At 55.6% G+C, this 24,924-nt stretch overlaps 1 protein-coding gene and 1 non-coding gene across 3 annotated transcripts in view; both read left to right on the top strand.

Annotated features, from left to right (window-relative positions):
• The first annotated feature begins 6,384 nt into the window (after positions 1–6,384).
• Positions 6,385–24,924, top strand: part of SEC14L1 (SEC14 like lipid binding 1) — an 88,882-nt gene continuing 70,342 nt past the window's right edge. Inside the window, exons 1-2 of one of the 2 annotated variants that reach the window (XM_078438101.2) lie at positions 6,385–6,431; positions 6,774–6,893. The gene's annotated coding sequence lies outside the window, so the exon portion shown is untranslated. The other variant, XM_078438100.2, reaches the window with a different exon arrangement.
• On the top strand, positions 6,930–7,118 carry LOC132688673 (small Cajal body-specific RNA 16). The gene has a single exon (XR_009614652.1).

The raw sequence follows: 24,924 nt of genomic DNA on the forward strand, positions 1-24,924 counted from the left end.
CCCCAGACAATTCCCCTGTGCTGTTTTCAGTCTATCCCCACCCCCAGACGCAGCCACCATTCGGACACTTATTCTGCAGATGCGTCGGGTCTGTTTCTGCACTTGATGGAAGTCGAACAGACGTGCAGTATTTCCGTGGTGGATGCGAGGTGGCTGAGTTGGCCACACGACAGGATCTGGCTTGGGTCGACACAGGGCTGTTGGAAGCGATGCTGTGATTTCCAAGGCTGTGACGGAAGACGTCTACGGCCTCCGCGTTCCCGACTTGGACGCTGGGTCTGGGCCCAGGACGAGCAGTCGTGACCACAGTGGCCGCAGCGGGAGGAGGAGCACGGCCCCGAGACTCCGCCGGAGGGCAGGAGAGTTGTCCCACGTGTCCTGGTCCTGTGCGATACGAAAACACGTGAGATACAGCTAACCTGCTGTTTAGAGGTCAGTGAAACCCCTGAGTGTGCGTATTAAAAATAAGAAAGACTAGGGGGCCTGGGTGGCTCGGTCAGTTAAGCATCCGGCTCTTGATTTCAGCTCAGGTCATGATCTCGCGGTCTGTGAGTTCGAGCCCCACGTCGGGCTCTGTGCTGACAGCTCGGGGCCTGGAGCCTGCTTCGGATTCTGCGTCTCCCTCTTTCTGCCCCTGCCCCACTCACGCTGTCTCTCTCTGCCTCTCAAAAAATGAATGAATGTTAAAAAAATTTTTTTTAATTTAAAAAAGTGAATATGTATAAATAATTTTTCCAACCTGCTAATAAATGAGGAAACTGACAAGATGACCGGTTGAAAAGAGAATGTGCAAATCAGCCGTGAACCCGGGCAATCAGGAATGCCAGAATGGGATTTGCTGATCGATGCCACCCTCTCGTGTCCCCGCGAGACAAAAGCCATTTGTGATGTTATGGACAAAAGTTATTTCAGTTTTAATGACTTAACTTCTCTTTCCCCCTTCCCCGCCCCGCCAAGAGGTGTAAAATTGTCCAGTCAATAGATGGGAAGGTACACACTCCTCCAAAACCAGGTGAGCTCTGGGGAGGGCGCTGCGGCCGCGCCCTGTCGAAAGCGCTCATATCCTTTTCTCCATTTTCAGGTGGACAGGGGACTCTGGACAGGGGACTAACTCAGTCCTCTCACACCTGCAGGACTGTCTCACCTCAATCCAGCTCAGTAGAATGGGTCGGGAGCCTTGAAACATCCTGATTCCCAGGCCACACCCCAGACCCATAAAATCAGTATTTCAGGGCGAGTGGGGGCGATGCTTGGCCTCAGGGTCTTTAAAGCTCCTAGAGCATTCTGAGGTGCCACCCAAGTTGAGAAGCACTGCTCTGTGTTTTGTTTTTTTTTTAATGTTTTTATTTATTTTTGAGAGAGAGAGACAGACAGACAGACGGGGGGTGAGGAGGGGTGGAGAGAGAGAGAGAGGGAGACACAGAATCTGAAGCAGGCTCCAAGCTGTCAGCACAGATGCGGGGCTCGAACCCAAGAACCGTGAGGTCATGACCTGAGCCAAAGTCGGACGCTCAACGGACTGAGCCACCCAGGCGCCCCAGAGAAGCACTGCTCTGAAGACATCCAAGCAGGAGCTCTCCTCCCTTCCCCTCCCCTCCCCTCCCCACCCTCCTCCCCCCACCCTCCCTCCTCTTCCTCTCCCCTGCCCCACCTGCCTCCCATTGTGCCTCTCCAGTCCTGAAATGTGCCTACTTGTGTGCAGAAGGCACCAGGCTGGGGCAGCCCAGGACAAGCCCCCTCCAACTCCCAGCCTGGCGGGGAGAGGGTCCTTCCCGAAGATGGCATCTTTCGAAAATATTTTCCTTCCGGGACTCAGAAGGAACCCACAGCTTGAGAGCAGCAAACGAGAAGAGGTCTAGGAAATCGGTTCTGGCAGTCCCGCAGAGTGACAGTAACCAGAAGTCCTTTGAGCACCCGGCTAAATAAATGGGTTTAAAACGAATGCACCAGCTGTTACAGGAAAGCGTGTGACCACAAGATGGGCGGGCTGCGGGACAAGGGCATAAATCCAGACGCATGGTGGGGGCCCCAGCTCCCCCCCACCCCCGGCTCCTTCCACAGAAGGCAGAATGGAGCACGTCTGCTCTCAGCCTCCAGAACTCATTCTTAGTTGAGGGAGAGCTGTCGTGTTTGGCTTCCCAGGCACCCCCCCCCCCCCCCCCCCGCCGTGCTACCCTGGAGGGCGGCCTGGGGAAGTGGTCTGGGAGGACAGGGCAGCCAAAACCCTGAGCCAGCTGACCAGCCTGGCTGGTCATCACAGATTCTGGGGGCATCACAGATTCTGGCAGATCATGGGGGCGGTCAGCTGTTGGGAGTTGGCGACCAGGGAATTTTGAGTGACCTCAGGCAAGTCGGAGCCTCCAATATAATAACAGTAATCCCTAGTTCCTAAGCTTTCTCTGAAGGTGAAATCACACTATGTACAGAAAAGCAATTATCACAAAGCCACGCACCCAGGCAGCCATGGGGGTGGGGTTACCTTCCCTCCCTCCTCGTCTATCCCGAAGAATCCGGGCACCGGGCTTGGCCAGCCTCCAGGTGTTAGCACTTTCCAGGCCACCACAAGCCCCACGTGACTCCTGGGCACTTGAAACAGGGCTTGTGCAAACCCCAATGAGCCGTGAGTTTAAAATACACATCAGATTTCAAAGACTAGGTTAAAAAGATAAAAAGCAAAATCCCTCATTAATAAATTCTGGGGGTGCCTGGGTGGCTCAGTCAGAATTAGGCCTCTGACTTTGGCTCAGGTCACGATCTCACAGTTCGTGGGTTCAAGCCCCGCGTCGGGCTCTGTGCTGATAGCTCGGAGCCTGGAGCCTGCTTTGGATTCTGTGTCTCCCTTTCTCTACCCCTTCCCCGCTCATGCTCTGTCTCTCAAAGATGAATAAATGTTAAAAAAAAAAAAAACAAAAACAAAAAAACAGGCCCCTGGGTGGCTCAATCGGTTGAGCGTCCGACTTCAGCTCAGGTCATGATCTCACAGTCCGTGAGTTCGAGCCCCGCGTCGGGCTCTGTGCTGACAGCTGGGAGCCTGGAGCCCGCTTCGGATTCTGTGTCTCCCTCTCTGTCTCTGCCCCTCCTCTGCTCATGCTCTGTCTCTGTCTCTGTTTCTCTCTCAAAAATAAACCTAAAAAAATTTTTTTCCCCATTAAAAAAAATTATGTGTTGTTTATCTGAAATTCGTACTTAATTGTGCAACCTGTTTGTTTTGCTTTGCTAAATCCAGCAGCCCTGCTTGGAATACTTTGGGGGGGGGACTTCAGATTTGGGGCATAGTGTAGGGTTGAGAGCACCCACTCTGGGTTCAAATTCTGCCTCCGTCACCTGGCAGCTCTGTGTCCCTAACCCCCGGGTCTCAGTTTTTCTCCTCCTCACAATACCTGCTTCGTGTGACTGTCGTGGGGATAAGGCAGTGCACTTAAAACCCCTGGCATGTTGGAAGGGCTCCCCGACACTGATGAGAAAGAGGGGAAGGAAGGCCGGGGGGCCGGGGGGCCAGTTCTGCAAAGCCAGGGCAGGACGCCCACCGCCCCAGAAAGGGGGCGTGCCGGGTGTCAGGTTCAAAGGCGCACAATATCCTGGCATTCGAACCCCAGGACTCGCTGGCCCCCAAAAGGAAGTCTCCTAAGGTGGGTCCAGAACACATCCCCTGTCTGCTGAATCGTGGCTTGCCCCAGCCCCCCGGCTTCCGGGCGAGGACACCCAGAGTCACTCGGAGAGGTGACAGGGCTTAGCTGGGTCCTCCTGGGCCTCTCCGAGCCACTAGACTGAAGGGGATAAAGAGTCCTCATTAAGCTGAGCCGGCATCACTCCGCTCACCACTGGGCATCACTCCAAACCTGGGCATTAGTTCCTCCTCTCCACTGTGACTCTTGTATGATGAAGAGGTTGTTACGCCAAAGTAACGGGTCCCCAGATCACTTAATCACTGCCCATCCGGGGAGTTCCTGTTACAGGTATAAATGCGCTCGGCGTTCAGAGGAGACATTTTTGAAAACAAAGACACAGAGCCGCACATCAGCCGCTTCCGAGCACCAGCTGTCGCCTGGCCCTTTCACTGCTGGGCCTCCAAACACCCTGCAGGGCCCCGGAAGAGACCAGAGTCACCCCCCAATAGCCCCTGTCCCTCCGGCAGCAGGAGTACCCAGTTAAAAGGCTGTACTTTTCTAAACTCCCTGGCGGCCAAATGTGATAAATCAAGCTGACTGCGACGTGGGAAACAACGGCAGAAGGAAATGGCAGATGAAATTAAATTTCCTTAGAACCAGCAGCCCACTGGCAAATCCTTGAGGCCGGCAGAGCAAAACGTTTCTCCAGGAACCCCCCGCTTGTTACCGCTGGCGCTTTGCTAGAGGGAAAGACAACTTTAGCCTGACAATAGCTAGGCCTCCAGGATCCTGTGAGTCTAATTTAGCCTATGAAAATCTCATTGGAAACTTCCCCTGGACTTGACCTCCGCCAAACTCCCAAGTACATAACCAGTCTCTCCCCATGGTCCTGGGGCAGCTAGCTCTTCCTGCCCACGGGTCCTGTCCCTATGCTTTAATAAAATCACCTTTATGCACCAAAGACGTCTTAAGAATTATTTCTTGGCCGTCGGCTCCAGACTCCATGAAGCCCCTCCGCCCCCCCCATCGCCCCCCACAACCTCATCATCTGCAGGGCTGGTTCTTTCTGGAGGCTCCAGGGGAGAAGCCTTTCCTTGCTTCTTTCCAGCTTCTAGTGGCTGCTGCATTCCAAGTTCATGGCCCCCTCCCCCCACCCTCAAGTGCAGCAGCTTCTGTTTTCACATCTCCGGACTCTCCTGCTTCCCACTCGGGGAGGCCCCTTGTGATGACATTGGGCCCACCTGGAGCGCCCTGGACCATCTCCCACCCCAGGCCTCCTAACCTCATCACACCTGCAAAGTCCCTTCTGCACTGTGAGGTGACATGCACAGGGTCCAGGGACCGGGGCACGAACAGCAACTTTGCCCCCCAGACCTGCTATACCGCTGTCCCTCCGGCCTCACTTGTTCCGGAGCTGTCCACTCTGGGCCCCGCCTCACCCTCACCCTCCCTCCACCACCTGGAGAGGAGAGGAGGGAGGGCAGCCAGAGGTCCAGAGGCCTGACCGCATCCCGTGACAGGGTTCTTGAACTTCTGCAGCTCCTCCCCCCCCACCCCCCACCCCCGGACACATCAGTTCCACCCATGAGTAAGTCCACTTTCTAATAGAAGTTGAGTTGGCTTTCTGTCACGTGACTCAGTCTCATGACTGACGTTTTATTAAATGGCAATAAATGCTATTTTTCTAGCAACAGCTAGCCCCTCAAGGTGCTGGAAACCTTGCTTCCAAAATTCCTTACGGACTTACTCTACCCCTGACCCTGTCCCAACCTGAGGGTATACAGTGAGTGACCCATCAGGACCCCAGTGCAGCTCTTCCTGCCCATGGGTCCTGTCCCCGTGCTTTCTGCACCAAAGACGTCTTCAAGAATTCCTTTTTGGCCGTCGGCTCTGAACCTCATGGACACACACACCCCCTTCACCCCAAAACTTCATCAGTGGGAACCCAGAGGGGAGAGAAGAGGCCCCGGGGAGGGGGGGGGAATCCTGGAGCCTAGGGCTTCCCCCTGTGTGTGGCACAGTTCGGGGGGAGCCGCCCACAGCCCTTGGGCAATCAGAGGTGGCTCTGCGTTAAGAAGGCCACCACTAAGCACTGAGGACCTGAGGACAGAGCAGCCTGGGGTGGGGGGTTGCGGGTGAGGCCACGGCTCTGCCCAGGAGATTCAGGGGACATACAGTCCCTGTGCTGGCTGCTCGGCCCATCTCCGCTGGAGAGGCCAGAAAGAAAGCAGAGGACAGGCAGTGTGAGCCTTTGTGTCCGCTCGAGCAAGTCACCATTGGAGGTGGGGGCATTTGGCACCTCCACGCTCCTCTTGATGTGGGCATAACCTTCAAAGTCCTGCCTATTGGGGCGCCTGGGTGGCTCAGTGGGTTCGGGTCATGATCTCTCCGTTTGTAAGTTCTAGCCCCGCATGGGGCTCACTGCTGTCGGTGCCGAGCCTGCTTCAGATCCTCTGTCCCCCTGTCTGCCCCTCTCCTGCGGCTCAAAAAGAAACATTAAAAAAAAAAAAAAAAAAAAAAAAAAATTCTTGCCTATTAGAGTGGAACGTCATTTGGCCATAAACAAGAATGAAACACTCATACATGCTATAGCTTGGATGAACCTCGACAAACACGGGTCCCTTCCGCTTGCCTGGCGCTAGGGCTCTCCCACCACCTGCCGCGGCGCACATCCCCCTGGAACCCGCATCCCCGGCTTCGGCCCCTTTAAGACGGCCATGGAGGACCCAGTTTCAAAGCCCAGGGAGACCCTCTGGCTGCCGCCTCTATGGTGAGTCGTCACTTCCGGCCGGAAGTCGGTGCGTCCCGCGGCTTTGGCGCGAGGTGGGGCGGGCAGCGAGCGCGGAAGCGTGCTTCCTCGCGTTGGGAGGAAAGGACCCCCTGCCCTTTTGTCCCCCCACTTGGCTTCGGGCTGATCGCGGGGGCGGTGATGACGACTCTCGGCGGGGCGCGGGCCTCGCTCCCCGCAGGCCCCGGACGGGGAGGCAGAGGGGGCTCGGGCCGAACGCGGGCTCCGAAGCCGGGGCGGGGCGGGCAGTAGTAGGTGCGGCTGCTGGCCGATGAGTCTTGGAGGCCCCGCCGGGGCGGGGGACAAGGCGGCTTCTGGGGAGCGTGTAGATAGCGGATGAGACACCCTCCTAGAGCGCGTTGTTACTCTTTCCCCAGGGTCTCCTCGGAAAACGAGAACTTTCCCGTCCCCCGGCGATTAGATGCAGGCAGGCACCGATTGGCCGCTTTGTCCTCGTCGGTCACAGCACCCAGAGCACCCTCCCTATGGGGATCCAGGTATGCCAGTCACGGGGACGGAGAGTCTTGAGGCCGATGGTCTGGGGAGAGGCTCCTGTGTTGCTGAACCTGCCCGCTTGCGGGTGCAGCCTTGTAACCAGACAGCCCGACCCTGACCTAAAGTAAATTCCCGGGAGCAAGTTTTTCCTGGGGTTTGAATTTGCAGTAACAGGTGTGAACATTCTAGCAGCAGTTTGATGATCATGTATGATACTGCAAACAGGACCTACGCTGAAAGAAGGAAAAAACCCTTACAGTTAGTATCCGAGAACGGTGGTTCCCAAACATCTGTAAACAGAGTGTGGAGACTTTTAATAAATGTTGATAATTTTGGCCAGGCACCGTGCTGAACGTTAAGGGTACAGAGATGAACAAAACAGCCCAGGCCCTGGTTCTCAGGGAGCTACAGCCCCCGTCGGGGGGGGGGGGGGGGGGGGGGGGGAAGAGGTTAAATGATTGCACTAAAGAGGGTGTAATTCAAAGCCCAGCCTTGTTAGCAGGCGAATTACAGTGTGATGGAGGCTTTCCTAAGGATGGGATCCTTGAGCTGGAGTCTGGAGGATATGTGGGGGTTCCGCGGAAGGCCGGGGGGGCAGCACGTGCAAAGGCCCGGTGGCCTAGCAGATTGTGGCTAGTGGAGGAGCCGAAAGAAGGCCATTATAACCCAAAAAGCAAGAGAATGGGGTGGAATGAAGCTGAAAAGGCGGGGAAGGGCCAGACCACACAGGGCCTGTGGCTCATGTGAGCATTTTGATCTTTCCTAAGATCAAATGTGGGGCATCGTGGGTTTTAAGTAAGAGGATGAGGTGCTAAAATCTGTAATTTCAAGAGAACACTGTGTACGGAACTGTGCTGTCCGATAGAACATGCCGTGGTGACCAAGTGGTCTACACCCGCCTTGTCCAGTTGAGCAGCCACGAGCCACAGGTAGCAGTGAGCACTTGGCAGCGTGGCTGGTGCTCCTGGGGAACAAGATTTGTCATGTTAATTTCAGCATAAACAGTCACACGTAGCTGGTGGCCGCCACCGTCGGGCACGCGTGTAGCGCGTTTTGAAGGGCACGGGAGCACCTTTTTTGGGATCATGCCACACGCACCCTCTCGTGTCTCCTGCACCGCATCCCGTCCCGGGTCAAGGCTGAGAGGGATCCTGCTTTTTGAGAACCCTCCCACTGTCTCCCGAGGAGCTCGCACACCGCAGTACCTGCTGGTGGGACTTGGGACTTTGGGCTCTTGGCCAGACGTCCTCCTGCCCCTCCTGCTTCCTCGGCCTGGTGGGCTGTCCCCATGCAGAGGGAGCAGTGCCTGCCGGGGTCGCCGCGTCACGTCTGTGCCTCGGAGGGGATGTGAGGAAAAGTGGTCCTGGGTGTTGAGGGGCTTAGCATCCGGAGAGGTGAACGTCATATGCTCTGGAGCCACGGGAAGGGACATTTCCAATAGGACTTCGTGGAATGGGACCCCTGTGAGGACATAACGGCTGTTTCCAGCTGCTGAAGTGTGGCAAAAAGCAGGAAGCCTGAAAATGCTTGGGGGATGTGAGCAGCTCACACGTTGGGGCCAAACTGGGGAACTAAATGGCCGGAATCGGGCAGGACGGGAGGAAGGCGTGGGTGGGTGGGCGGGCGTGGGGTGTAGAGGCTCGGTCAGAGTTCAGGTTTGCCGCGGCTCCTGTGCAGGCAGGTTTCTGAGGAAGGCCCCAGGCGGTATGCGGATTACAGCCCAGGGGGAGGTGGGTTGGGAAATCACTGTGGGTGCCTTGAGGTAGAAGGTGATGAGCCCTCGGAGGGAGCCCGCAGGCTTGGAGGGAGGAGGGGCTGGTAGACGCAGGGTCACTACCTCCCACCTTGTGTCCCGGGGCCGCTTGCTCGATTCTGGAGGGTGTCTTACGGTGCTAACAGACTTGCCCAGGTAGAATAAAAACTGACGTGCACTTTCTTTGCAGGTGAGTTTACGGGAAGACCTGTGTGCAGGCTGAACGTGTGCCAGTTTCTTTTCTGCCTGGTTCCGTGTGCCTGAAATAGAATTGTTGGGGCCTGGAACTTTCCAGATTCCTTTGGTTTCATTCCCTCAACCATGTCACTTTGGAACGCGGGCCCTGTTCGTGCTTCAGACCCTGTTTTGTATGGACCTGAATAAAAGGGGTCAGTCCCCAAGGAGCATTTCACGCACTTCGTGGTTTTCGTTCCCAGCGACCTTGCGCGTGACGTGTTGCTTCTGCTTCTGAGAAACGTCGATGGCAGCAGTGTTCCCAGCTGGAGAGTGACGTAGGGAGCCAGCCACGGGTCTCTAGGAAGTGTGAGCTCTGGGGACGCGTGGAGGGAAGTGACTGTTGTCTCCGTGGTCTGAGGGGGGCAGGGGGAAGGCTGGTGTAGCTCAAGGTGGTGGTCACCTTGTTCAGACGTCACTTGGGGTAGAATTTCCAAAGACGGCTGTGACCTTGGCACTGATCGCTGCCAGGCACTGCCCGTCCCTGCTCCCTCCCCGATATCTCTGGCCCCGTCTCTCCCAGGCCTTCCTGTCTTCTGACTGTTCGTTCACCACCTACTGATGTGAGAAAAGGAAAACCCAGCCCGCCTGTGTTTGTAGCTGTCACGTTAGTGACGGTTGTACACGTAGGGTGAGCCTCGGACTGTTTTCGTGCTCTCTTCTCGTTACAGTTGGGGTATAACGTCCTTTTTTTTTTTTTTTAAGTTTGTTCATTTTGAGAGAGAACGTGAGAAGGGGAGGGGCAGAGAGGGAGAGAGAGAATCCCTCTGTGCCGTCACCATCAATGCCGGACATGGGGCTTGAACCCACGAACCCTGAGATCATGACCTGAAGGGAAGTGAAGAGTCGGATGCTTAACTGAGCTACCCAGGCGCCCCCATACTGGGTGGGTGTCTTGGCATCCTCTCCCCCGCCCCTCATCTTGTCCAGCTCAAGTGCGGGGAGGGTCGGGCCCACGGGTGCCTGCAAAGCCGAGAATGTAACTTAAAACCTGCAAGGTGAACTGTCAGGTGGTCTTTATAACGGACCGACAGTCCGAGACTACAGACGTGGGGGTGGGAGGCGTGGCCCCCAAGGGAAATGTCCATTCAGAGGCCCCAGAAAGCACCTCCGCACCGAAGGGCAGGCCTTCCCACGTTCCGCACAGCCCGGACAGTTAGCACAGGGTCTCCCATCCCAGCTGCGCCCTGGCCTGCACTGCGACCTCAGGCCCCTTCCCTGTTTCTTAGTAAAATGGGGGACTCTGAGGACAGGGACGCCCACAGGCGGGTGCCTGGGAGGAGTCTGTGAGCGAGTCAGGAGCACTTGAGATCCGCCTTGGCTGATGGACATTCTCGGACCTTCGGAGCCTTTCACGGTGCTTCTGGCTGTGAGCCTCTAGGTTGTTGCTGCGCAGGCGGGCCCGGGGGGGGGGGGGGGGGGGGCGACAGGAAGGTCCTCCTTGCTGCCAAGCGTGGGAGCTGAGGCGGGTTTGCTACAGGCTCCTGGCTTTCTGAGCCTGTTAGTGTCCACGTTTGGGGCGCTCACACGAGCACGTGACTCTCAGTGTGGTCACCCGCCCTCTACACGCTCGTCTTCGGTGGAAGTATCAGTTGCCCAGACTGACATTGTGTTAAGACGTGTGTACTGGGGAACACAGCGTGTGTTGTTGGCATTTCTGGAATAATAAGCAGCTTCGACGCCCGCTTCCTGCTTTGCTCTCCTGCGGTGTTTTTCTTGGGGGCAAACGGCCACTGTGGCCGTGGGCAGGGCCCGGTCTGGCCTCGGTGGCGTCCAGCGGAGCAGCCACTGGGCTCTGTCTGCAGACTGGCTCAGTGAGTTACTGCAGCCTCTGCTTCGGTAGGTTCACCGGAGGCCTCCGATCGTTCTGGGCCCCCCTGAGCAGGAACGTGGTGTTTCCGGGGCGGGACAGGCAAAACCGGATGTGCTTGGGCTGGGCAGTCGTCTGTGATGTGCACGTGCCCTCTTCCGTTCCCGTTTGACATCGATGTTGGCGGGGGTTGGGTGCTCGAGTGTCGTCCCCGGTGGGTCCACGTGGCTTGGTCTGAGACCTGGGGCGGAAGAGCCCGCCCGGGACAGGGGAAGGGATGCTCTGATGCGGGGTGGTGTGGGCTGAGACCACGCGGTCCTCCTTGGCAGTCCCGCAGCCCTCAGGATGCCTGCTCGTCTTCTCAGTCTGCTGGAGCGCTCCCCTGATGGGGCTGCTTGACTCTGAACCTGCACCCCCAGCCCCGTCTCTGCGACTGCACCTCGGTGCCCGAACGCGGTGTGCTGGGCGCTGTCGGCGAGGGGAGGGCAGCCCCGAACCCACGGGAGGAGACTCGGGAGGCCGTTTCGTGTGGCTGATGCCAGCGGTCTCCCGCTCCTTCGGTCGCAGCTCCTTCATGCCTGCCTGGGCGCGGCGACGGTGTTTTCCCCAAAGAACACATAATTTGAAATAGGCTGCGGTAGGACGCCCTTGGGCTTCAGCATCTCTGGCTTTTGTTCCTCTGGATTGTGTGAGAGAGGGTTGAAGTAGGGGCAGGAGCCCAGGCTGCCAAAGACTCTTCAGCGGAGCACTAGATCACGAAACGCGTGGTCCGCGAGAAGTGATTTTTAATGTCAACAACAGCCGTGGAACACAAAAGGCCTGTAGCAGGAAACGGAATGAAAACAACCGCGGAAGAGTTACAGCGAGTCATGGTTTTGAAGTTCCCTCTCTGGCCACTAGGGGATGCAGTCCCATACCACCCTGCTCTCTTTGGCAACTTGGTCCAGTTCTAGGTTTTTAATGCAGCCGAGCCCTTATTTCACCAGAAAGTTATGCGGAAGGTTAATCTGCAGGGCTGGGCTCTTTGTTAGGAATCTGCCAGGGTGTCCCAGTTGCACACGGTGTCTGGGAGGTGTTGATCGTGTCATGGACGAGCTGAACCCAACCCGGGCACGGGACACTGGCGCTTGGGGAGAAGAGGGTGATGCGACATTCCATCCGGATTCACTCCGGATTCCCCACCCGACAGCAGGTGGCTTTACTCAGTGTGAGCAGATTTTCTTTGGTAAGGACCCCCGTGCAATACACAAGCCGGTATTTGAGGTGCCAGACCGTGTGTGAAGGGTTTAGAGGCATCTCTCGAGAGAACGCTGCTCATAGTTGCAAGTTGAAAGGTACAGACCAAAGCTGAACAAGATCTATGCCGAGCTGGTGAGGTCTGGATTGCTGGTTGTCGTCCGCTTGGAAAGTGCTGCTGAATCGGGGGAAAGAGTTGCGATCCCGAAGCCTAATTTTAGGCAGAGTACTAAATGTTCTCGGGTTTGTGACCCTGGTTGACTGCTTTCTGATGAATTGAACAAACGGTGGGTTGGGCGCCTCCTGCTGGCCACATGAGGCCGGGACGGGAGCCAGTCATAGGAAACTCCCCGCCCCCCGGAGCGCTTCCATTCTGGAGCAGGGGGGACCAGAACCCAGTCCTTAAAAAGGTGGAGAAGCAGGGTATGTGCTCTGCAGGAAAGGAAAACGGGGCCAGTGTGGAGGGGTGGGTGGATGGGGGGGGCGGTTTCAGTTTCAGAAGGGGTCGTCAGGAAAGGGCCCAAATCCTAAGGGAAGAGAAGAAGTCACGTGACAGTCTGGAAGCGAGGGGGCGGGGCAGAGGGAGCAGCCAGTGCGAAGGCAGCCGGTCCCGCCCGGCACGATGGTGAGTGAACAAGGCTTTTCTGAGCCGGGTTGGAGGGGCCGGGGGCGTGGGGGCTTGCGGGGCCTTGTAGGAAAGTCTGGCCTTTACTCCCCGAGTGGGTGTCACTAGCTTACATGTCTTCTCTCATCTTTTAGAGACCATCACCCCCCCCCCCCAACAGAGTAGTTTGCATTCGAAGCATTTCCTGTTCCCGTGTCAGCAGATTTGCCCCCTGAGAGGATCCAAGATCTGCACAGTGTGTCCCCTCTCCTTGGCAGCTGTGGGAGGCTCCCTCTCAGCCCTGCTGAGCCGTGACTGTGGCGTCCCCAGGATGGCTGACACGGGAAGAGACATTTGGGTGTAAGCTCCTGGGACAGCCGACCTGGTGCCTTTCACCTCGCGGATGAAGCCGGAGTCGGGCCACACGTCTGGTCTCAGAGCAGCAGGGCCCCGGGTACACGGGACTCTGTCCTAGGACTCACCCGCTGTTTTTTTTTTTTCTCGCTTGTTGCCCCCTCGCAGGAGCCGTGTCCTTCCTTGCTTTCTCAACGAACAGATGTGTTTTCATTTAAATTACCGCCAAGAAGGCTACAGAAAGCGCATTCTCCTCGAAGCTTTACGAGGCCGAGGCTTGTCCCGGTTTCACGTGGCCGTCCATAACGAATGTGGCTAAAACAGCTCTTCGTTCCGGTATTTGTGCAGATCAGTAATGCAGCCACAGCAGAAAACTTGTTCTTTTATTGCAGACTTAGTTAAATACGGAGCCGAGTGAGTCATTGGAAGGTCACGTGTGTCCGGGCCCGGCAGCCGTGGGGTTGTGGGATGGTCACCCAGCACCGCTCCAGAATGCAGCGGCCGTCAGCACAGCGCCCAGATTACCGTGTGGAATTAACATAAGACTTGGCCTTTCTTCGGACAACAAATTCTTTGTGAAAACCAGATTTGGGTTTTTACCCTGACCTCCACTAGAGGCTCTGTGAGCCGTGTGTGTGTCCGTCTTTGCGGCGGTGCCCCCCCCCCCCGCCCGACCGTGGGATACGCTTCTTAAAGCCCAACTTCTGACATACGTGCCCCTTTGGGAATTTTCCTCGGTTGTCCTCCAGCGGGGTGAGCTATGGGCGGAGTCCCCTTCACCCACGTGCCTTCTTTGTTCCAGATCGCTGCACCCCTTTGAAAGTCAACGGAGGAGATAGGAGAGAGGAAGGAGTCAAAGTAACAGAAAGGTGTTCCTTCTCCGGTCATTGTAGATACGTGTGAGCCCTGCTGGGTGTTTGCCTGTAGTTTTTTCCGCCCACGGTAACAACGCACAAGTTGCAAAGCGCAGAGGATTAAAAGGCTGGCGCTGAACAGCAGCTCCCGGCGCCCGGCTTCCCAGGGGCCTGGCCTCGGCGCCCGCTTCGTGCGGCTCTGTCTTCCAAGCGTGCGGGTCTCCCGTGTCTGAGTAACATCCGTGCGCTGTGCCTTTTGACCCGTCGTCTTGAGCCTTGCCCGCTGACTTCCTTTCTGGCGGATTCAGGCTGAGCATTCACGGACCCCCTCTGCTTCCCCTTCCCCGTCCTCCAGTACAGTCCTCCTGCATGATTTCTGTTCAGCCAGCGTTCACAACAGTCGCCCGCCTCCTGGACTCGTCTGGCCAGACCCTCTGCGTCTCCTTCCCGTTCCCCGCCTAGTTGTTGTCTCGCGGTTTCCGTGGCCGAACTTTCTTTGGTGGCCAACTCTCATTCCTGCAGGGCCCGGAGCCTCTCTGCCTAACTTTGCACAAGGTCAACCACGTCTCGTGATCTGTCCGTTTGGTCTGTCGCTTAGATGTGTGAAAGACTTTGCACACAATTCAGCTGTGGTGGGAGCGTTGTTACGGTTTTGTTACAATCTCGGGTGCAAGGGGAGAGGCCCCAGGAGGCCAATCCCCAAAATGATCTCAGGGATTTTGTATTTTGCAGGGAAGTTTGGAATATTTTACAGGGGAGGTTGGATTATTGTTAGAGTAAATACAAAAAGAGTCCCAGCTAAAGGTCATCTGGGTGGGTAGGTTTCCTAGGAAATTCCTTGCGAATTATATCAGGGAGGCCAATCTTCCCAGAAGGAGGCTATGAATTTTATCATCTGTCAAAAATCAGAGCTGGATTAAAGTGGTAAGAACAGATTTTATTCAAAAAAAGGCTCCGTCCCAAGCCAGGTTTAGACTAATTTGGGGGGGGGTAAGATTTTATTTTTAAGTAATCTCTACCCCCGAGTGAGGCTCAAACTCACGACCCCAAGATCAAGAGTTGCGTGCTCCCGACTGAGCCTGCCAGGCGCCCCTAGACCAATCTTTATACCCTCTTTTTGACCTAGACCTCGCCTCTGACTTGCTCAAGAATGCGTCTTGCTGCATTTCGGTTCTAAGAACATAAACGAAAAGTGTTGCCCGGGTCAGCACTTCCCAGACAACCTGTGCACAACCACCGTCCCCCACCAGGGATCTGTCAAATGCAGATTCTGGCACAGCAGGGCTGAGGTGGGGCCTGGAAGTCTGCATTTCTCATGAGCTCCCGAGGGATGCTGGTCTGGGGGGCCACCCTTTGAGGAGTGACGGAGGGCATTTTTGGTTGCTAGGTACATCTCCCATTGATGATAGGCTTGGGTGTGGGTTTCATTTGTGTGGCACACACCCGGTTGTAGTTACCAGCAGTAGCTACACACACACACACACACACACACACACACACACACACACACACACACGAGCCAGTTTCCTATATTAGGGAAGGCCTTACCTGTGCAGCATGGAGTGGTAATCTCTTACAGTCTGTGCACCTGGGCCTAGAATCTGACCCTGAACTCCCTCCTTATATACGCTGGGTTCTGTGAGGCCTCTTCTACAGCTGGCTACAGCAAGAAGCAATGATAAACATCTCCTTACCGTTTGCCTCATAAAACCAAGGTCACATGAAATATAATATAAAAAAAAAAAACAACACAAAAAACCTCCCAGCTGTCAAAAATCAGCACCTGGATTAAAGTGGTAAAAACAGGTTTTCTCCAGAACTATTGCAATAAGGAAAAGAGACATCGGTATAGACCAGGGTTCAATTCCAAATGTAGCGGGGACAGGTGGGGATTTACGGTGAGGGAGCAGGAGGAGGGCAGCGGGTGGAAAATCGCTACGAGGACAATACATCAAGGGGCAGGGGGCTTCTGGCTGATCCGACCCAGCAGGACTCTGGCCGGAGGCAGGCCGGGGGGTCAGGCGTCACCCAGGGGCCGGTGGAGGATGGGGAACTCAGTCAGGTATCTGGGAAGCGGAGGGTGGTTCTGTGAAACTGACTCAGCAGGGTTCTTGCTAAAACTGGATTTGACAAGGAAGTTCGTGGATGGGGCTGCCAGAAGGTTCAGGAGCCTGACAAAGAATCTTTGTCCCAACCTTCCCCTCATTAATCCTTTTGAGGTTGATTTGAACGCTTTCCAGAATTGGAGAGAAAAGGAAATATTCTATAATGGAGAGAGAATGGGAAGCAAAATTTCTTACGGGTCTGGTAGGTTCCAAGTAATTTGCAAATGTTCCCTCCGCAAACTTCTTGTCTCATGTGGGGGGAGGAGGCTCAGCAAGGACAGGTGACTGCTGGGGTCAGAGGCCAGTGTCCACTTCCTCATTCACAAATGTGGGTGACACACGCAGAGACCGTGCTAGGCCCCGGGGATACAGGGGGAACGAGCGTCACCACGGCTGGGGAAAGGTCCCTGCTCTGCTCTTGGGTGCGGCTGGGGCTCCCGCTTGGCTTGGAGGAGAGGGAAGTCCTCCCTGCTGGTGTCTGCACGGAAAGCTGAACCACAGGAAGCCATGGGCCAGGAATGAAGAGGGAAGGGCATTCCAGGTGGCAGGAACAGCATGTGCAAAGGCCGCACAACAGGTCACCACTAGCGGGGTGGCCCTGGGACCGGAACCCTGTGCTTCCCGACCCCAAAGAGCATGGTCTCCCCACCAAGGCCTCTGCTGTTGTGCTGCCCCGTGTCAAAAAACAAATCCCGACTTAGGAAACAGAGACTGTCTTGTTAAGGATGATTGTGAGGGTGATTCTCTCCCACCAGGGAGAATGCTCTGACCAGGGATCTGCCACGGAAGAGTTCAGCAAAAAGGGCACTTCCTTCGTGGGAGGAGTGGGGTGGGGGAGGGGGAGCAGGTGTGGGGGAGGGATGAGGCCACCCTGTGAGGCTGCAGGGGCGGAAGAAGTTTCCTTCTGCCCTTTACTGTTCTTTGGCTGGGCTGATAATTAAATTGACAAGAGGTAGATTACCAGGAGAAAAACAAAAGTTTAGGGGCGCCTGGGTGGCTCAGTCGGTTAAGCATCCGACTTCGGCTCAGGTCATGATCTCACGGTCCGTGAGTTTGAGCCCCGCGTCGGGCTCTGTGCTGACGGCTCGGATCCCGGAGCCTGCTTCGGATTCTGTGTCTCCCTCTCTCTCTGCCCCTCCCCTGTTCATGCTCTGTGTCTCTCTGTCTCAAAAATAAATAAACGTTTAAAAAATATATATAAAAAAAAAAAGAAAAACAAAAGTTTAATCAAGTGCATACCTCCTGTGAACATGGCAGAAAAAAACGGAGTCACTCCCCCAAATGGCCAAAGCCATCACCTTAGATACCACCTCCGGCTAAAGACCTAGGAGATGTCGGGGTGAGGGATCAGTTGTGGGAGGGGGCCAGGAAAAGCACCACCAACAAGGCGAGGGTGTGGTGTGCATATAAGTCCACACCGCCTCCACTGATGAATTTCTAGAGATTTCTGGAGACCCCCGCATCCGTGGAGATTTCTCTTAGAATGAAATGTCTCTCTCTTACCAAAGGGTACGTTTCCCCTACCTTCAGAGCTTTTGTGCCTGCAGTTTCTTAAAAATAACCAATTTAAGATAATATGCCAAAGAGGCATATCTAGGGGGTCTGTTCTCCCCTTCAGTCAACACGTTCTCGGAGCAGAGGCTGGGCCCACGGGACCCGTGCCTGCGGACTGGAGTTTCCTTCCGGTGGAAATGCTTAAAGTTGCGGCTCAGGCAGCAAACGCAGCCTGATGCTTTCCCGAGCGCCCCACGCCCCTCGGTCGGCTCTCGGTAAGGGCAGGAGGTAGATGCAGAGCCCAGCAGACTCTCCAGGTCAACAGCTTGTTCAAGGCCTCCCACCTGGTTCTGGGAGCAAACTCCCAAGATTTGACCTTTGTGTATAAGTTTGCGGAGTCCTCACAGTCTGCTCGAAATTTAACGTATGTAGACGGGCCTGGTCCACAACCTGTTCCTGGCAGCGATCGGGCCGTGCCGCGATGCCTTGGAAAGTCCTTTCCCAGCTAAGGAACTACGTGCATAGCATCAGTGACTTGTCCTCCTTCCTACCGGGAAATGATTGGATGTGTCTAATCCAGCGCTGACGCCAGAACTGTCACGTTGAGGAACTCTACTTCCCACGGGAAAGCACGGGCCCGGCGTGGAAGCCTAACAAGTAGTTCCGGCATTTCTGGCACGTCAGGCACACCGCTGTCGAGGTCTGGGATCCTCGGGAAAAGGGGCGGCCCCACGCCCAGCCGGTGTTGGTGGCCCTTGTTCCCTGGTCTCTGAGAACACGGGGATTTAAAAGCAGTTGGGAAGGGCGCCTGGGTGGCTCCGTCGGTTAAGCGTCCGACTTCAGCTCAGGTCATGATCTTACGGTCCGGGAGTTCGAGCCCCGCGTCGGGCTCTGTGCTGACAGCTCAGATTCTGTGTCTCCTTCTCTCTCTGCTCTTCTCCCGCTCATGCTGTCTTACTGTCTCCTTCAAAATTAAATAAACATTAAAAAGAAATTTTTTTTTTGAAGGATCTGAAACCCTGTAAAAATAAGGCACTGTTGAAAAGTAAAGGAACCAAAAAAAAAATTAATTAATTAAAAAAAAAAAAAAAAAAAGGAAAGGAAAGGAACAAGGGAGGAGCCTCCCCCACCCCTACTCCCTATATTCCCAGCCTCTCTCTCTCTGCCCTGCTAATCTGTTTGTGGCTGAATCAGTCTCAGGCGGCTCCCAACTCAGGAATGTCTTCCCTGGGCCCAGAGAGCGTTCTCTTTGAGATGTGAGGAGGCTAATGCCCTCTGTGTCCTGGGAGGGGATGGCCAGATTCCACCGGCCCCAGATTAGTCGCAGATTCCACCGGCCCCAGATTAGTCGCAAACCTACGTGAGGACTGAACGCAAAGAGCACGTTTTCTTTCTGTGTTTGCGGTCCCTTCAGCGGGTGGCCTGGGGGTGGTCCTCGCGTTGTGGTTTAACGCTATATTTTGTGGTTTAACGCTCATAGCACTGTTCTCTTCTACCTTGGTGGAGAGGTCTGTTATCCAGGGCTCTTGGAACAAACTTCAGTCAGGCGCCTGGACCTTCTCGTCGGCCCATCCATGCACTTCCTCGTCAAATGCAGCGTTAGCAAGAGTCGAACCCCTTCTCTCTCCCCCACGGCACGTCCCCGCCGTCCCATCTCCATCTCGAAGGTCCTGAATAGAGTCGACCTCACCGTCCCTAACAAGTGTCACTGCACGCGTTTTCCTTACCGGTAGTAGTAACGAGATGTGAACCCTTCTACCCTCTCACGTTCTTTGGAGGCCTGCAGGTGAAACAGACAAAGACAGTTTAGCAAGAGAAAGTCCGATTTGTATTCATGCTGGTAGCGGGAATTTGCAGAAAAAGGTCTCTGGAGGCTAGAAGTGAGGGCTCCTGGGGAGAGGAGGGGAGGACACTTGCAGGAAAGCAAGACTTCTGGAAAACATAATGAGCCTTTTGAAAAGGTGACAGGCGTGATGGTTTCGCGACAGTGCCGCTGATGAAGTTTTGGGGTGATGGTGGGGTTCGTGGGGTCCGGAGCCGACAGCCGAAAAAGAATTCTTGAGACGTCTTGGGTGCCAAAAGGCGATTTTGTTAAAGCACGGGGACAGGGGGACGGGACCCGTGGGCAGGAAGAGCTGCGCTGGGGTTGTGACGGGTGACGGGTTGTATCCCCTCAGGTCGGGAGGGGGGCAGGGACAGCGTAAGTCTCTAAGGAATCTTGGAAGCAAGGTTTCCGGGACCTTGAGGGACTAGCTGTTGCTAGGGAGATGCCATTTATTACCATTTAATAAAACCTCCGTCCTGAGACCCTTCAGATGTGTATCGGGGGCCATGAACTTGGAGTGGGATTGCCAGCATATATCTTGAGGCCGTCGAGATAAAGGAAGTTGACTTACAGGGTCCCCTAGGTTGCGATCACGTTAAGCCGAGATTCCCTTTTGCCCCCCGCAAAGTGTCACCATCGAGGCAGCCGAGCTCCTAGAGGGTGGTCACTCTGCTCGTTTCCAGGACTCGTCAGCGGGCCGTAGGCAGTAAGGGAATTTAGTGTCTCCTCTGCCTTAGTTTCCCACGTCACCACGCCAAGGACTTAAACCCCATTCCTTATCCTACTTGGCGGGGGGGGAGTGCTAGCTTACGCTCTGCCCCTCAGCCTGGGAAGGGCACTTGCGACCCTTGGATCCTCTCCGGAGGCTCTGCGTTCGGGCAGATAAAGAGAGCTCGGAAAATCAAACAGCTCCAAAAACCCCTCTCGCTCTGGACCCGTTCCCTGGCTTCCTTCTTATCTGACTTTGCTGGGAGTCCAGGAAATCCTTTACTTCCCTCCTCCCAAGTAAGGGGAAGTTGAAATCACTCAGGCCCTTTCCAGAGTCAGGCAAGAAGCAGGCTGGGGCCTCCAGGCCCCGGCTTCCCCCCCCCACCCCCCCACCTCCCGCCGTGACCTGGCCTCACCCCGCAGCTGACTTCCCTTGAGTCCTGCCCACACAGCCCACCGGGCCCCACGAGCAGGACCTGGCGTGTCCACCTACAAGCCCTCGTTTACCCCCGCGGGGCTGTGATTTGCTGGGAAGGAGTCGCTTCTGTCCTGCAGAAAACCAGAGGCTCACCGCGCAGCCCCCGTGACCTGAGATTCCGGGGTAGCAGTGAAGGGTCTCATTCATTCGGCCGCCCGCGCTGTCCACCCACAGGGGGAGAGCGCGGGCGGAGAACTGCTTTTCCACCCAAGGACCCCTCACCGCCCTGGGTGCCGGGCCTGGCTCACTGCCTTCATCTCGTTCACTGGTCCTTCGGACAGATTTCTGAGGCCCCATTGTCCCCCACCCTGCAGATGAGGGCGTGGGGGCCGGAGGGACAGCCGCTGCCAGGGCCCCGCAGCCAGCGAGTGTCGGGGTTTGGACGCGGGCCGTGCCTGACCCACCCAGCGACAGGCAGTGACAAGAGTCTCGTTCGTCTGCGTTGAAGCTCACAAAACATAAACGAGTCAAAGTATCGCAAGTACAAGATGTCTCGGACGGGTTTCCGTTCTCTGTCAGAGGCAGTTCACGAAGACGTCGAAAGGGGGCGCGGTGAGAGGCGCTTCTCTTGACTTTCTAGCCCACAACGGCACACGGGCTCATTTGACAGAGGTTCTAGAAGTTCTTTTTTTTTTTTTTTTTTTTTAATATTTTTTGTTTTTTTATTTATTTTTGAGACAGAGAAAGACAGAGCATGAGCAGGGGAGGGGCAGAGAGAGGGGGAGACACAGAATCCGAAGCAGGCTCCGGGCTCCGAGCTGGCAGCACAGAACCCGACGCGGGGCTCGAACTCACGGACTGTGAGATCATGACCTGAGTCGAAGTCGGATGCCCAACCGACTGAGCCACCCAGGCGCCCCAGGTTCTAGAAGTTCTAAAGGTCCCACACGAGCGGACGGTCGAGTGCTTTTGGAGCTTTCTTGTGCTAGAGCGTCAGCAGCCCCCAAAAGTCCCTGTGACGAAGGGCCTTTGCCGATGGGTACCATTCCACAGTCTGAGAAGGGGACACTTTGGGGCTGGGATTTGTGTCCTTGTTTTCAGCCCCGCCAGCCTGTCGGGTAAGCACACACCACGTGTTTGGTACCATCTGATGGTGGTGCCACCAGGCCCGGCCCGGCTTTTCCGGCACCTTCATCCGGAAGGTGCCAAATTGACCTGTCATCCCAACCCGAGGCCTGCAGCCTGCGGCCCTGGTGTGTGTCGGGGACAGGCGCAGAGGGTGGCCTGGCCCCGGAGGGCTCTCGCTCTTTCCCACGGGACCTGAGGCGGGGCCGGAGGGAGGGGACCCCAGTGTTACAAGTTATCGTGGGCACGCGTGGCGTCTCCCACCCCAAATGTGCCTTCATCTCAGGTCCGTGAGAACTGTGGCCGTCCCAAGACAAAAGTCCAGTGACACAGTAGCAAAGCATGTTTCATCAGGCGTTTTAAGTGCTTCTCTCTGAAGGAGGAATGGTTGAAACTAGGTGTTCAAAGCCGTGCTTTCTATCTGCTTTCGGCAGTGTTTACATCCTATGTCTGGGGCGCCTGGGTGGCTCGGTCGGTTGAGCGTCCGACTTCAGCTCAGGTCACGACCTCGCAGTCCGTGAGTTCGAGCCCCGCGTTGGACCCTGTGCTGACGGCTCGGAGCCTGGAGCCTGTTTCAGATTCTGTGTCTCCCTCTCCCTTTGCACTTCCCCCACTCGCACTTTGTGTCTCTCTCTCTCTCTCAAAAATAAATAAACTTAAAAAAAAAAAAAAAAGCTAACACCCTACTATGCACATTTTTTGAAAGTAAGGTCATGTCTTATCATCATTTGTCAGCTTGCAAACATTTTCCTTGGAATACGCCGGGCTCCCCTGTGCTTCCGAATCCCGTACTTTTGGGGCAAACACAATAGTTGGGACCAACCACAGGCCAACGGCACTCGTATCAACCTCGGTCACGTTCCCCAGAAGGGAGGCGTGGGCGCGTTTACTTGGTTTGCGTTGAGGAACTTTCTTTGTCTTCCAAAGAATGCATGAGAAAAGTTCCTGTCTTGGAACACGAAGCTCTCGGCCGTGACTTGCCAGCCGGAGTAATCAGACGCCGGTTGACAGAGCTCAGAGAGGAAATACCCTCTTGGTTGCCAGGTCGCGAGGAGAGGCAGCGGCCTGGACCCTGGGACTGTCAGGAAACAACTGTTTCTGAGGGTGGGGGGTGGACAGTCTCCTCTCCATCAGTTCCGGACGTGGCTGGAACCAAGCGTGAGAACCAGGCCGCGGATCTGTACCCCTGGCCTCTGTGAGCCGGAGAAGCCTGGGGTGTCTCAGATGTTTTATTCTCAACATCAACCGAACACCGGAAGCAGCCCGAGACAAAAAGGGGCAGTCGAGCGAACGAGGCAGGGCACGGCCGCGCGGTGGGAAGTGCTCGTGGCATGTCGATGGGCGAGGACGAAGGTCTCCGCGTCCTGTAGGGTGCCGTTTACACAGAGTCCCAAATTGGACACAAGTCATTCTGTGGTGGCAGAGGTCAGAAAACTAGTTATTTGGGGAGGACGGGGGACCGGCCAGCAGTGGGGAGGGAGCTTTGGGGACCTGGTCCTGAGACTCACCTTATCAGGGCAGTTAATCTGTGTCTGGGAATGTGAAGACACGCCTAGATTTTGTGCTCTTTGCTGTGTGTGAGTTACAGCTCCATGAAAAGGCCAGCCCGCCGTGTACCGACGATGTGACTTTGTCTGGGAAGGTCACGGACAGGAGCACTAGGCCGTGGTGTCGAAGAATTATAGTGGGCTCACTCCCTCTGGGGAGTGGGTGACCGGGAGTAGGGTGAGGGGTTTCTGGGGGAGGGGAGCTGGTCAAGGAAGAGCTCCTGACCTGGGGCTGTGGTCACACAGGTGTGCCTCTCCCTGATCTCCACCTGTTTGCCGAGGATCTGGGATTTTGTTTGAACGCTGTGCCTCAATAAAAGGTCATTAAAAGGGGCGCCTGGGGGGCTCAGTCGGTTGAGCGTCCCAACTTCGGTTCGGGTCATGATCTCACGGTTTGTGGGTCTGAGCCCCGCGTCGGGCTCTGTGCTGATGGCTCAGAGCCCGGCGCCTGCTTCAGATTCTGTGTCTTCCTCTCTTTCTGCCCCTCCCCGGCTCGCGCTCTGTCTCTCTCTTTCTTAAAAAAAAACATTAAAAAAAAAGATCATTAAAAAATAGCATGTACAGTATGGTCCCTTTTTTGGTGGAAAATATATATGCAAAGAAGACCTTGGGAGGGGGGGCATCGTGTTTCTTTCCTGCAGCTGCTGTAACAAATTCCCACAAACTCAGTGGCCTGAAACAACACAAGTGTGTTTTCTTTATAGTTCTGGGAGTCTGAAGTGCGGCCCAGGTCTCGCTGAGCTGAAATCAAGGACCCTACAGAAAGACCCTTGTGATTCCGTTGGGCTCCCTGGAGAATCCCGGCTGATCTCTCTGTTTTGTTTGTATTTATTTATTTTTTGAAGAGTTTATTACTTTTGATTTAAAAAAATTTGTTTAGCGTTGATTTATTTTTGAGAGAGAGAGAGAGAGAGACAGAGCATGAGCAGGGGAGGGGCAGAGAGAGAGGGAGACACAGAATCCGAAACGGGCCCCAGGCTCTGAGCTGTCAGCACAGAGCCCGACTTGGGGCTCCAATTTGGGAATGGCAAGATCACGACCTAGACCAAAGTCAGACGCTTGACCGACTGAGCCACCCAGGCGCTCCATTGAAGATTTTACTTTCAAGGGATCTCTGCCCCCGATATGGGGCCCGAACTCACAACCCCGAGTTCAAGAGTCACGTGAACTACCCACTGAGCCGGCCAGGCGCCCCTGATCTCCATATTTTAAGGTCAGCTGATTAGCACCCTTAATTCCATCGGCTTCATCGTGTGGCCCCTTATCCCCTGTGTGACCTAACATATCACAGGTTCCAGGCTTCGGATGTGGACACTGGGCGACATCCTTCTGCCGACCGCGGGCATACCTGAAAAAGTTGAGAAGGCTGGTCTTCCGCCCACGCCCCGCCCCTTTTTTCCCTCGTCTGTATTTTCAGCAGTTTTCCTGGGAACGCATGTACCGCTTTTGCAGTGAGGCAATTTGAATCTCACGCCACTGTCTCGCCGAGGCGAGAGCATCCCGGTGTGGTGCCGAGCACCTGATCGCGTGCCTGAGCCTCTGACGTTCAGAGAGATGAACCCAAAGCGCCGAAGCGTCGAGCAGACCGCCACGCGTTGTCACTGCCCTTGGAGCCTCTCGTGCTCCTGGACAGGCGAGAGCCATCTTCTTAGCCAGAAGAACCGCTCTTCTGCTTAAAACTCCGATCAGGCTTTCAGGTTTAACTTTTGAAACAAAAGGATGCTCCACACGGGGGTTTTTTGTAAACAGGTGAAACAAACACATGACGATACTCCGGGGTTCCTTGTCCCCACAAGGTCGCCCGCTCACCTCCCCCCCCCGTGTCCCAGACGGGGCAGTGCTACCTCTGACCACGGGAGCGTCCGCACGGTTGCTTCCCGGCCAGCCCCACCCCCCACTCTTGGGCACCTTCTGGATCACGGGCCAAGTGCACCCGAAAATGTAGCTGCGGCCACACAGCAGGTGA

This window comes from Panthera onca, chromosome E1 (assembly GCF_046562875.1).
Source record: "Panthera onca isolate mPanOnc1 chromosome E1, mPanOnc1 haplotype 2, whole genome shotgun sequence".
In the NCBI taxonomy this organism is placed as follows: domain Eukaryota; kingdom Metazoa; phylum Chordata; class Mammalia; order Carnivora; family Felidae; genus Panthera; species Panthera onca.